The sequence below is a fragment of the Pyrus communis genome, chromosome 12 (assembly GCF_963583255.1).
Source record: "Pyrus communis chromosome 12, drPyrComm1.1, whole genome shotgun sequence".
NCBI lineage: Eukaryota > Viridiplantae > Streptophyta > Magnoliopsida > Rosales > Rosaceae > Pyrus > Pyrus communis.
Window position 1 is genome coordinate 18,101,895 of NC_084814.1, and position 13,585 is coordinate 18,115,479.

Genomic DNA, 13,585 nt, shown 5'->3' on the forward strand with positions numbered 1-13,585 from the left:
TAAACCCAACCCAAAACCTTTGTTTTATTTTATGTATTTTAATTATTTAGTTTCTAAATCCCAAAGGCCCTTGGGCCATTCCGGTAAACCCTTAAAACCCAAAACCCTTTTAGTTGGGTCAGGCCTTCAGCCCAAGACCAAATGGCTTCGACCCCTGAGCCTTTGACCCAAAACCCTTGGACCTAAGCCTTTGGGCCTTAGAACCCAACCCAGTGGCTAAGCCCAGGCATAAGAACCCAAGCCCAGAACCTCTCCAGGCCTAGTTGACCAAACCCTTTGACCCAGCTCGGTTTGACTTAGACCAGTTTGACTGACCCAATTTGACTTGGACCATTGACCCGGTCAACGCTGACTATTGACTTTAACCGGTCAACGACCAACGTTGCCTTTTGTTGCCTTTTCGTCTGTAACCCCTCCTAGGCTAATTTCGACGTCCTGGGCCCGTTTATGACATCCATTTTCCCAAATTCAATTGTTTGAGTATAGTTTTGTTAATTGTACTCTTTATGTGCTTAGGTGCAATTAATAGCGACGATTCCGTCATTCCTATTTCGTATGGCTCATCTTCGACAGAGTATCTGTGAGTGGACCCCTTCTCAAATGCATGTTTTAATAGTAAAAATGCATACATGAAAAACATGATTTATTGATTACATTTCATGAGATATTATGCTTTACTAAGAATATTTTGGAATACCATACTTTATATCGAACCCATGTTCTTGTAGGGTATCTGATGGATGACGATATACTATTTAGAACATGTTTTTACACACTTCTTTATAGTATAGATGATGGATGACTTTATACTATGAAGATGTTTTTAAGATATATGTGCCTATATTTGGAAAGATTATATTCAATGTTTTTGTGATTATCTAGTTGTCACTGTTCTGCCTACGGGTGATGATACTTATATTGGCTTCGGCCGGGTATAGGTTAGTGGCTTCGGCCAGAAGATACTTATATAAGCTTTATCCGGGCGTATGTTGGTGGCTTCGGCCGTATGATACTGATACTGATACCACTAGTTGGCACACTATATACAAGATATGTTTTACGAAGGTTTTATGGCATGTTAGGGTTTTCAGAAAAACCTATTACATGTTATGCTATTCAGTTTTCATAAAACTTTAGGGGTTAGTATGTTGATAACTGTTTCAGTACATATATATATATATATATATATATCAATTTGGTCCACTCATGTTTGTTTTGCGCCCCCTCAGGACTTAGAATCGAGGCGTACAATCCCAACGTCAAGGCACTTCTGCATCGGCATCTTCGAGTTCTCTTGGTGTAGGACCCATTCCTTTATTCATTTAATTTTATATTATTTCTTTTAGTGTTCTAGTTAGTTGTATGCTCTGAACACATTCCTCATTTGCACATTAATTATATTTAAATCTCTTTTATCTTATTCATATTTTAGTTCTCATGTTTTCAATAAATGGCTTTAGTCACCCTCGGATGTCGGCCAGCACGTACCTACCCTGGTGTTCGGGGAACATCGGGATCGGGGGTGTGTCAGATTAGTATCAAAGCCTAGTTGTTCAGAGTATACTTAAGATCTTCTATCACTGCAGTAGCATGCGACTGCGAGTGGCCAGTGGGCCAATGCTGCCATTTTGTGCATATTTTGATATTCTAAATATGAGTTTGGTACCAAATTGATGTGTTTCAATTCTTAAACCTAAAGTTGGTTATTTCGGTTATTTGCATATTATCGGATATGGTTTGGAAAATGAAATGTGAACTACGAATGACTTGATCCCTTAGTAGGGTACGTAGGTAGTCTAATGAGAAGGTTAGATGCAACCATAATAAAATAACTGAGATGATTCTTTTCTTGAAATTTGGCTAAGAAAAATAGTTTAGGCCTATCTTAGTAATTAGCTTCCGAATTAGAAATTTTGAGTCGTTACAAATTGGTATCAGTGCAAACGATCCTACTTTCCAATTTGTTATATTCTTGAATTCTTATTGCTGTAAAATATGATATGCAATGTGAATGCATTTTTTCATAATTTTTGTGGACAAAGTGCTATGTGAATTATGATTTGCATTGATATTGTAGTATTCATTATTTCTATGACTAATGTGAAATACACATGTATTATGAACCTCTCACTAGCAGGAGAGTGAATATAGATATATTTTCGTGTTTTGATGATGTGAAATATGATTGCGGTGATATTGTTATATTTCACAAGTTTTATGAATCATAAGTCATTTATGTGAAATGCATATGTATTGTGAATGCATTATTTCAAAATTTTGTGAATAAAGTGGCATCCAGGTGATATATATATGGAGAACCACTCGCGTATGTGGCATGGTCCAATTTCCATGGTGATTATGGAATTTCATTAGTGAAAATTAAGATTTGCATTGCAGTGGCATATTTCATAATTTCTATGGTTATGTGAGATACATATATGTGCTTTGAATCACTCACATGTTGGATTGTGAGTGCAGGTTCCTGTGGATTATGAATGCAAGTACCATTGATGATTTTGATGACCTGAGAGTGAAAGGGATTGTGAGGTTCTCCTGGGTTTCGATCCCCTAAACCTTTAGAGGGTGTTATACGGTCGGGTTATTCCTGCGGGATAGTCTATGTGGTATGGCCGTTGGAAAATGGACAGTCCTGGATTGAGAGGCACTAGGATTGAGGGGCACCACGAGCGACCTTGGGTTTCGATCCCCTAAACCTCTGGAGGCCTACACGGCCGGAGTTGTACCATATCCTATGGGGAGGGTACTTGGTTCTAGGGTGTAGGATTAAATGGACACTCTCGTTACCCTACTTCGTGTTGTTGTGGTCAGATTGAAGTGAGGGTAATCGGCCAGGAGACTGGTCATCAAATTGGATTATGTTGGCACACGAATTTTGAAGGTGAATCGTGGTGACGGCTATGTTTAGCCAATAATGGTAAGTGATTTTACCATTGATTGTGATTTGAAATTCCAATGGTTTTGGCTGGAATTTCTTGTATTTGAATTGCCAATTTAAATGAATTGGCTTGAAATTGTGATTTTTGCCTAGCCACTGATGATTATGGCTTGGTATTTTGGTATTTATTTGGCCGATGATTGCTACGGCTTGAACTTATGACATTTGTTTTGCCATGGATGAAAATTATAATAATGGTAAGTGGTTTTATCAATAGTAGGTGTGGCTTGAAATTCTTATATTTATTTGGCCAATGATGGTTTGGCTGGAATTTATGATATTTGTTTTGCCAAGGATGAATATGGCCAAAATTTTCTGATGTTTGATATCGCCAATGATTGTGGCTAGAAATTTTGAGGAAGAATCGTGGTAATGGCTGCGTATAGCCAATGATGGTAAGTGGTTTTACCAATAATTGTGATTGGAAATTCCAATGATTTTGGTTGGAATTTCTAATATTTGATTTGCCAATTCTAATGGTTTGACTTAAGATTGTGATATTTATTTAGCCACTGATGATTATGACTTGAAATTTTGATATCTATTTGGTTGATGATGGTTACGGCTGGGAATTTATGATAATTCTTTCGCCAATGATGAATATGGCAATGATGGTAAGTAGTTTACCAATGATTGAGATTATGATGTTAATATTTATCTAACCAACGGTAGATGTGGTTGGTAAGCTAGTATTTATTTAGGCCTGAGGATTATGGCTTGATGTTTGGTATTATTTTGCCAATGTGTATGGCTAAAATTTTTGATATTTATTCTACCAATGAGCGTGGTAGGAAACCTAATTGTAAATGATTACTTTGCGGAAGTATTTATTTCTGGGGGCTTGAATAAAATTGTAGACCGAGGTTATGATTTTATTCACTATAAATGGAATGTTGGAATTAGTGTTAATTCCTTTTCCGTTATTTGAGGGTAGAAATCTTGAGGATGAGATTTATTTTAATGGGGGTTGAATGTAATACCCTAGAAATATTTAAAATATATGATTATGTGGAATTTTTTTCGAAAAGTGGAAAAGATGAAAATGTCCTAGTTGGCTAAATTGAATTATATGAGGACGTATGTTATCCTCATATATTTTATTTCTTGGTATATTTGGATAGAGCTTGATCTCACGAACATGTAGGCGCAAACCGTTCGTGAAACGGAGTTATAACGAAGATGTTATTAACGATTGAAGTCAAGGACAAATGGTCAATTTACCATTTATGGAAGGCTCTAGATATTTGGAGCCAAATCTGGGATGCCACATGTGTGGATGTGATGAAGGAAGGAGAGAAAGAAGGAAACAAAGAGGGGGGAACCGTCCAATCAAGGAGAAAACAAAGGAGAGAAAGGAGGGAAGGGAGAAGCTAGCCATCGTTGATGACAGGATCAGTGTCAAAATGATCCTTACTTCGAACCCAATCGTTCCTCTTCCCGTTTCCATCACAAAATATGATAAAATTGGTGGATTTCGACAAAAAATGTACGGAGTGGGCGCATTTGGCTTCGATTTGCCAAAATCCGAAGCTAACTCCTACCATTACCACCACCAATAGTCTCCCTTCAATGTCAGGAACAAAGCCTAAGCAATGGTTGGGGCGCCAGAGTGTGTTTTGAGGTTGAATCGTGAACGCCTATTTCAAAGGTTTCCGGCGGTCCAAGGCTGATTTTAGGTGTTTCCTGGCCGAATTAGAGTTTGGCCCAGTTATGAAAATTACTCAACTAATTGAGATCTTCATACTTGTAAAATTTGGTAATTTTTGAAGTTAGTCGGAAAATTGGGTTTCCGTTCGTTGGAAACTGCCATCCGCGGCGGTGCGTGCGGACGCGATTGGCCAGTGGGTCGATGTTGCCATTTTGTGCATATTTTGATATTCTAAATATGAGTTTGGTACCAAATTGATGTGTTTCTATTCTTAAACCCAAAGTTGGTTATTTCGGTTATTTGCATATTATCGGATATGGTTTGGAAAATGAAATGTGAACTACGAATGGCTTGATCCCTTAGTCGGGTACATAGGCAGTCTAACGAGAAGGTTAGATGCAACCATAATAAAATAACTGAGATTATTCTTTTCTTGAAATTTGGCTAAGAAAAATAATTTAGGCCTATCTTAGTAATTAGCTTCCGAATTAGAAATTTTGGGTCGTTACAATTAGTATGTTGATAACTGTTTTAGCACATATTATATATATATATATATATATCAACTTGGTCCACTCATATTTGTTTTGCACCCCCCTCAGGACTTAGAATCGAGGCTTACAATCTCGGCGTCAAGGCACTTCCACATCGACATCTTCGAGTCCTCTCGTTGTAGGACCCATTCCTTTATTCATTCAATTTTATATTATTTCTTTTAGTGTTCTAGTTAGTTGTATGCTCTAAACACGTTCCTCATTTGCATATTAATTATATTTAAATCTCCTTTATCTTATTCATATTTTAGTTCTCATGTTTTCAATAAATGGCTTTCGTCACTCTCGGGCATTGATCGAAAAATCACCTCTTAGCGCCGCCTCGGCCCAGCCTAGGCTCTAGGTTGCCACTGTCTCGATTAATGTCTAGGTGTTTGAAAATTAAGAAAGGGCGCCTAGACCTGCCGAGGCGCCCGCCTAGACCGCCTAGGCACCCGCCTGGGTTGCAACTCACTTAGGCAAAAAATAAATAACCTTCATTTTGCATTTTATTTTTTTCTGGATACTTAAATGAGCACACATTATATGCTTGTTTCCCATGTTTTCATTATGTTCCACTACTTCATAATATATGTGTCATTCTATTTTGTAGTTTATGATGAAATTATATATATTTTAAGTATAAACACACACTTATTTACATGAAATATAATGAATTTAGTTAAATCCGCCTAGCCCGCCTAACCACCTAGGCGCTAGGCCCTAACTCGTCACCTGACTAGCGTCTAGCATCTTAGCGGAAAGTGTTCGAATCTAAAAGTTTTTGCATAAGTAGGTCAAAGACAGAGTATATGAAGTGTAAGTTCAATCCAATGGAGGTACAAATGAGATAGGAGTGAGGATCAGAGATCAGAAAGTACAAAAGATTGAACAATTTTAGTATCTTGGATTTATCTTGCAAAAGAATAGAGAATTGGATGAAGATCTCAACCGTAGAATATAAGCTAAATGGATGAAATGGAAGAGTGTATCGAGTGTGTTGTGCGACTGTCGTATGCCACTATAGCTCAAGGGAAAATTTTATATGACGGTAATTAGGCCAACAACACTTTATGGTAAGGAATATTGGACGGTAAAACATCAACAGTGTAAAAAATAATGTAGTGGAGATGAGAATGCTTTGTTGGATGTGTGGTCACACGAGAAAATACAGGATTAACAATATCTGAGGTAAAGTAGGAGTGCCCAATTGAAGATAAGATGAGAGAAAATCGGTTAAGGTTGTTTGGACATGTAAATCGAAGATCTGTAAATGCTCTGGTTAGAAAATGCAATTATGGGATAGAGGGTCAGAGCAAAAAAGATAAAGGAAGACCTAAGAAGACTTGGAAAAACACTTTAAGAAAAGAAATAGAGTACTTGGAGCTAATAGAAGACTTGGCACAAAATTGAGTACGGTAATGTTCTAAAATTCATACAGTTAACTTAGTGGAATAAGACTTTGTTGTTATTATTGGTCCATTTTAGTATCATAGATGCACACATTTTTTTTATATAATATGAAGGAAATGAGATGATCCAATTGGATCTTGATATCAATTTTTTTTATTTGGAACACTGAGGCCCAAACGCCCAAAAAGCCATAGAGCTGAAACACCTTTTGGTGCAGATTGGTTTAGGAGATGATGGATTCATAAGTTGCAACTTGGGACAGAAGGATGAAGAAGATGTATAACATAACATTATTCAGCTACCATTATCGAGATTGGTAATTGGATAGGGGCTAAGAAAGTAAGAATAGTCTTTGGAGTTGGGTGTCCTAGAGCCACTTCTTGAGTGCCCGTAACTCACACTTCGGAATTGCAAAAGCTTGTTGAGCAAGGAACTAGCGTGGCAGGCTTAATCACATCTACTAGGGGGAGGGATATTTACATTCGAAAGTTATTGACTAGCTATTCTTTACTAAAATTTCTCATCCACAATGTCAAAAGAGGTAAAAGGTTCGGCTTCCATGTCTTACACATATCAGAAAAGAAAGTTCATAAAAATTTGTCTGATCTTTTGATTTTTTTGACCTTCTTAACAAACAAAGCATGTTTTCCGTATTAAAACAGAAATGGATGGAAAGCCTCAGACAAGAATAAAGCGTATGCCAAATTATTAAATAATACTTGAAGAAAAAGATTGAATTTGTGATAACGATCATCCATGTGTACTCACAAGAGACTTCATTTTTACTTATTAATTAATTGTAGGTAGATAGAGAGAAAAGAGAAACTCGCACCTAGCCGCCTACTCATGACTTTAGCTTCATTGGTCGACCGCAACCATCACCTTCCTCTCCCTTTTCACTTCCCTTTCTCTTTGTGGTTCTTTTGTCCTAACATTTTTCACCGGTCTTCATTTGGCTTTAGTTGCATGGGCGGTGCTGTTGCGACAAATAACAACGTATAGTTTTATAATCTAGCTATAGTCAAGTTGACTTACGTATACTTTCGGTACATATTTGTCGTGTTATGTTGATTTGCGATCGAGCCTGCATGGTTGCTAATGAAATTTTATGAACTCAATTAGTTCATGATCAAGGAAAGATTTATTAAGGGACTTCGGTGGTCCTGGGACCAACCAGAAGCTCGGATAAGTGGCTATGAGGACCTCCAAGGAAAACCCAAGTATGGGCGTGTGGTGTAGGAGAAGAGTAGCGACGACTGCACAGCAGGTTTTGCAAACCAAAAGCAGAAGAAGACGATTTATTTATTTATTTTTTTTTTTTTTTTAAATGAATTTACCAAAACGATGTCGTTTTGAGCCAAGCCCCATCTTAAAAAAAAAAAAACAACCTTCTTATTAAGCCACATGAGAGCCTCATCTTTTTTAATTAAAATAAAGAAAGAAAGGTTCGAATGACTGTTTCCTCTACCCCATACCTCCAGACTTCACTTCACCCAATCCCATTTCATTCACTTTTGAAATTCCAGTTCCCTAATTGGCTAATTGGCTATCCCCACACAACCAATCCCAGGCCACCACCAGTCTCCTCTCCACAACCACCACCTGGTTCACTTCTCTCCACCATCATTTAATCCCCTTCTAAATTTAAGTAAGTTTTCTAATTTAGTCTAAATTAATCAAATAAGATATTAAACACATAAAGATTATAGTTATTGTTAATTTGTCATAACCTTTTGCAATTGTTTGGATCATTTGTTGGTTATATACATATTTTTTGGCTTCATTAGTATGATTTTTTGTTTTGAATAATTGATATGTGTAGAAATTAGAAGTATTGGACGATATTAGAAGCAAAAATCATCATCGATTAGTTTGGACAATTCTATTCCTTATAGCTCAACTCTAAGTTTGGACAATTCCAAACCTATTCAGGATAGTTCCACTCCATTCCAAATAGTTCCAATCTGATTCTGGATAGTTCCACTCCACAACAAAACTAGTTAGAAACTGATTTAGATAATCTTGAGAGAGACCCCGGAAAGAGAATTCCAATGAAAGATTAGTCTGCAAATATTCGAGATGAGGTTCGAAGAGCATATATATTGGTGAAGCCTTTTAGAACTAACCATCATGATTTTCCATTCACTTTTTCAGAGTATGAAGCCTTTTGTGGACAAATTTAGTCTTTGTTGTTTGTACAAATATTTTGATTGAAAAGTTAGTAGTTTATCGTTTAATTTTTCAGTGTTATTTCATCTAGTTTCTTGAGAGTTTTTATATTATGACCATCTAATGTTAAAATCCTGAATCCGCCACACTGTATTCCCAAATTTCATGAAAGAACTTTGCAATTGAATGTCAAAATCTATACTTTTACTATAAGGTGGATTCTTGCATTAATTCCAAATGCAAAGTAAACTTTGTCAGTCCCTTTGTATAAAACCCTAACCTGCTCTGCTGGAGTCTGCATGCTTGTTAATGGTCATGGCATCGTCATCTAAGCCTCAGCTAATACGTCTGCTTGCTCTTCTTCTCATATTCCTCCACCTCTCATTCTTTCCATTGTGCATGCAGACCCCCATGGGACATCTCTCTCCTTAGCATCTCATATAGTTCTATAATTACGTTTTTGCCCTAGTATATTCTGAAATTTTGAATACTGCATTTTTTTTCCCTTCTGATATTGCAGAAAGTGATCTTTGTAATTACGACGACGATTCCGATCTGGATGATGTTGCTCCAAACAAGTACAAGCTCGACGATTGCGTTTTGAGTAGCAGGGAATGCAAGGGCATGTGAGACTGCGGCCCTGTGCGTAGAGACATGGGAATATTGAACCCTAACGCCATCAAATGTGTTGTTCTCCCAACCAAGCTGGTGGAACTGGAAAACGTTGCTGCTGTCTTCCTCATACTGAACCCAATGAGCTACCTACCTTAATCACCTTTTTACATCAAAACCCTGACTTCAATGTTGTTTTGTAATAAAGATAATTAAGGTGAGGATTTTCATTTCTCCTAGATGCTTAATTTATGTACCAATTCAAAACCAGGGGTATTTGAATTTGCATGAGTATGTATTAACTTGCAAAAGATTATTGTTTGATAAAACTTTGATTAGAGTTTGACGCAGTGCGCCAAGTGAAATAATAATTGATTACATTTCACCGTTAAGGATGCAAATTCATTATGGATGTTGATCGGCTTGGGCTTTGGCAGTTTTGGGCCCTTCCGCCCAAGTTACAATCATGTCGAGTGATGCAACTTTGTTACTTTTTTTGTGACTTATACTACCGGCATCCTACCATAAGCTAATCTAAATTATGGGAAAGGAGACTCAAACTCCATGCATAAGGGAAGCACATCCACTTTGGCCAATATAGTTACGCTCATGTCTACAAAACGTTTTGTTACCTTTAGGGCATGCTTGTATAATTGGGTGCCCAAATCACTCATGAGATATTTTCCAAACTTTTGACCCCAAAAAAACACCTAAAAGCTAATCAGTTTGTCCATGGGCCTAATAATCATGCCCAAAAAATGTTATGGGCTATTTCAAGCCCATTTCCAATTTACTCAAGAGAAGGCAGATAAAGAAGATTTCCCACGTGCGAAACCGAAGTCGGAAGAATGACAAAACTAGACACCGCTTTTGGCTTCTGCTTCTGTTCTGCCCCTTCAGATGGAAAATGCTCGGAGACCATGATTACGTCAATCCGCATCATCAATACCTGACAGGGTCATCATTCCACCCAGCATTGTACAATGACGTGGCAGACACTGGTCCAGTGTGGCCCCCCACAACCTACGCTGGTCCCCCCCCCTCGTCCTCTCTTCTTCCCAGAGAGGAGAGACCACACTGACTAATTAGAGGTTGCAAAAGCATCTGAACTGCCCGGTTACTTGTTCCCCGTATCGCCGGCACTCGCCATCTCAAAATAACTGCCGTCTGATTGACGCGTCCATCAACATCGTCCGGCCGCCACGTGTCCGGCATTGAGCAAAAGAGAATAATATGTTTTCGATGCATCAGGATGATGATTTACAAAGAAATTTTTAATTATGACTGAAACATAAATGGTATATCACATGTTTTAATAAAAGTGATGGAAAATTTTACTTTTTAAGTTATTAAGTTTCTAGCACAAATATCACACCATTTGTATAATGGCACTTGGGTGTACCACTCCATATACCGGTCACCCTGAAAATTATCTCATGGTCCATATTGGCTTTTTGTGTGGCTGATTGATGGCAACCACTCGGAGGCGTACCACAACTCAAAACGCCAGTGGTGAAAACTGCTTGCAAAAGACTTTCACTTTAGCAAATTAGGGTTTGAAAAGCATTAGGAGACGGTAAACCCTAATTTGTATGGAAAGTGTGAAGTAAAACTAAACATTAGGGAAAGCTCTATGAAACTATCCAACCCCAATACTAACGTGGACTATGAATTTCATTAAGCATAATAGTCATGCGCATGCAGAATACTAAGTTGTATGTTCCTATTAACTTTTTAGTGTGAGACTGACTCATCAGGACGAAGTTACGACACTATGAAGGGTTGTACATATAATGTGTGATGAAAGGACGGTGATCTTGATGTTGGCTAAGCATGTGTACTTGGAAAGAAAAAAAAATAGTTCAGAAGATTAAGTTCATTTCAGTAAAGTTTGAAACTCTGGTTTTATTTCTATGACCCGTTAAACCCTTATGATTAATTAGTATTTTTTTTTTTATTTTTAGAATAAATGATATTATCTACATTAAGAGGAAGAGAGATGGGATTAGCCTTACAAGGGGCTAGCACAATATTTGCATTACATCACTTTCATTAGTGTGTACCAATCACTACTGTACATTCTTCTACTAATCATCACAATATTTCACAAAAAAAAAAAAAAAAATCATCAAGATAATTACACTATGGCTCTAACCTATCAAGGACTTGGCTAGAAGAGAATAGTTTTGGAATTGCTCTCCACCTCCAATATAGCGTTGAAAACTCCAAGTCTTATAATTATGAACCTATAGTATATATTATACAGCTCAAGCCGTATAATAATAACAATTAACATTCCTCATATATTAATATTATCCAGCAATCATAATATATATAGTGTAAGCGTAATGTGTGTGTATATATAACTAATTAATTGTTAGAATTGTGTGTAGTTTGTGAAAGAGGAATCATGTGGCGTTCAACCCAAGTCATGACCAGCCGGCACACAATTCACAATGGTTGTGTAAAAAATGAGGGGGGAGAGAGAGAGAGAGAGAGAGAGAGACAGAGAGACAGAGAGAGAGAGAGAGACATTCTCTGGTGGAAAACAGTAGTGTAGTGGAGAAGGGGGTGAAAAATATGATTGTCGGATGCTGTTTTTGGGTAATCGGGTAAAACCGTAAAAAGGGGGCCTAAATCAGGGGAGAGAAAGGGCCAGAAGGACTTTTGCTTTGTTTGTTTGTATAGAAGGTGGGGGTCCTCGTGGCTCTGGGGGTGGGGGTCCGGAGGCTGGACCTGTGGACCTGCCTTTTGCTTGCTGATATGGGGAGGAAGGAGAGACCATCTTCTTGATTAAATCAACATGATCATGATTGGATCATTAGTCGTGCCTCAATGGAGTTTTTAAGCTCTCGAGCTTTTGTTAATCAATGCAAATTAATGCAATTGTTACTCTTTACCTTTGTCATCTACTCCTTCATTCAAAAGCTCTATCATTTCTTTGTTTCCATCTATTCATAAAGACGAAAGACAAGAAACGAACTCTTATAAAGAAAGTCTTGTAATATTATTAGTAATAGTTTGATTCGAAAATGTAATACTACTTATATACACTTCTTTAGAGGTCTACATGAGTGTATTGGAGGTGGTTTGCCAAATTTTTCGAGTTAGCCATTAGATTTTTGGTGTTCGTCCAACTTTTAATTCATGCTGGAAAAACTTATGTTTTTATCTAGTTAACTTATCAAGTATATTTACTCAACTTCCACAACAAAGAGAATATTGTTTTGTTAACTAAGGAATGGATTACAATAACAAAGTTTTACTCTTGATCTCTCTATTTTAGGATAGTTTTGAGGGACTTTCAAGTCCTAAGTTTGAGGGCAAGTTAGTAAATGAATGAACTAATATTAGATAGAGGAGATTAGAAATGCGCTTTATCAGGAACGATACAAAGAAATTATGTAAGAGATTTGCAAATCACACTACTCAGAATGATTATGTAGTACATTTATAACTTCGCAGTATATTTCTGTCTCATTTAACCTAAATCCTTTGAAACTTGGAAGTTGGTCACCCAAACATAACCTTAATGTACTCATAGCACTTACAAGCCTTCATTAATACAGTAGTTTTCTTCTATTGAAGTACCACAAGTATCCAAATTGAACTGATCAAAATAATAGGGTTTTACCAATGGATCATGGACTTTATTTTGTTTCCTCACATTTTCAATTTGGTCTATGTGTTTTCAATTTGAGAGCTTATGTAATGGTACACATCATAATAGATTAACATCAAATTAAGAAAAAATGAACTAAAATTAGATTAACGTCAAATTAGATAAACTGATCCCCAGCAGGGGCATAGGCACTCTAAGGCCACCATAGGCCTAGGCCTACCTTCACTAAGGATTCCCCTAAGTTCCTAACTGACCTTTCTAAATACTTTTGTATTATATATATATATATATATATATATATATATATATATTTTTTTTTATAAACTTAATATTATACTTCTTTTAATTTACACACAACTCTTAATTTCTATTTGCCAATAGTTAAAATAAGAGGACTCTTTTTTTGTTTCAATCCCAACAGCACTCATCCTAAAATTAAATCTAAAATCTTATTTTATAAACAAATCAATAATTCTTAAAATTCAAATATCAAAAAATATTCTTTTACATTGCCAACTAAGGAATAATAAACTTTGACTTTTTCTCTGCTTCTTGAATTTTATATATTTTGTTCGTGTTCTTTTTAACTTTTTACTAAATTTTTAAAATTTCGTATATTTTGTTCAGCAAAT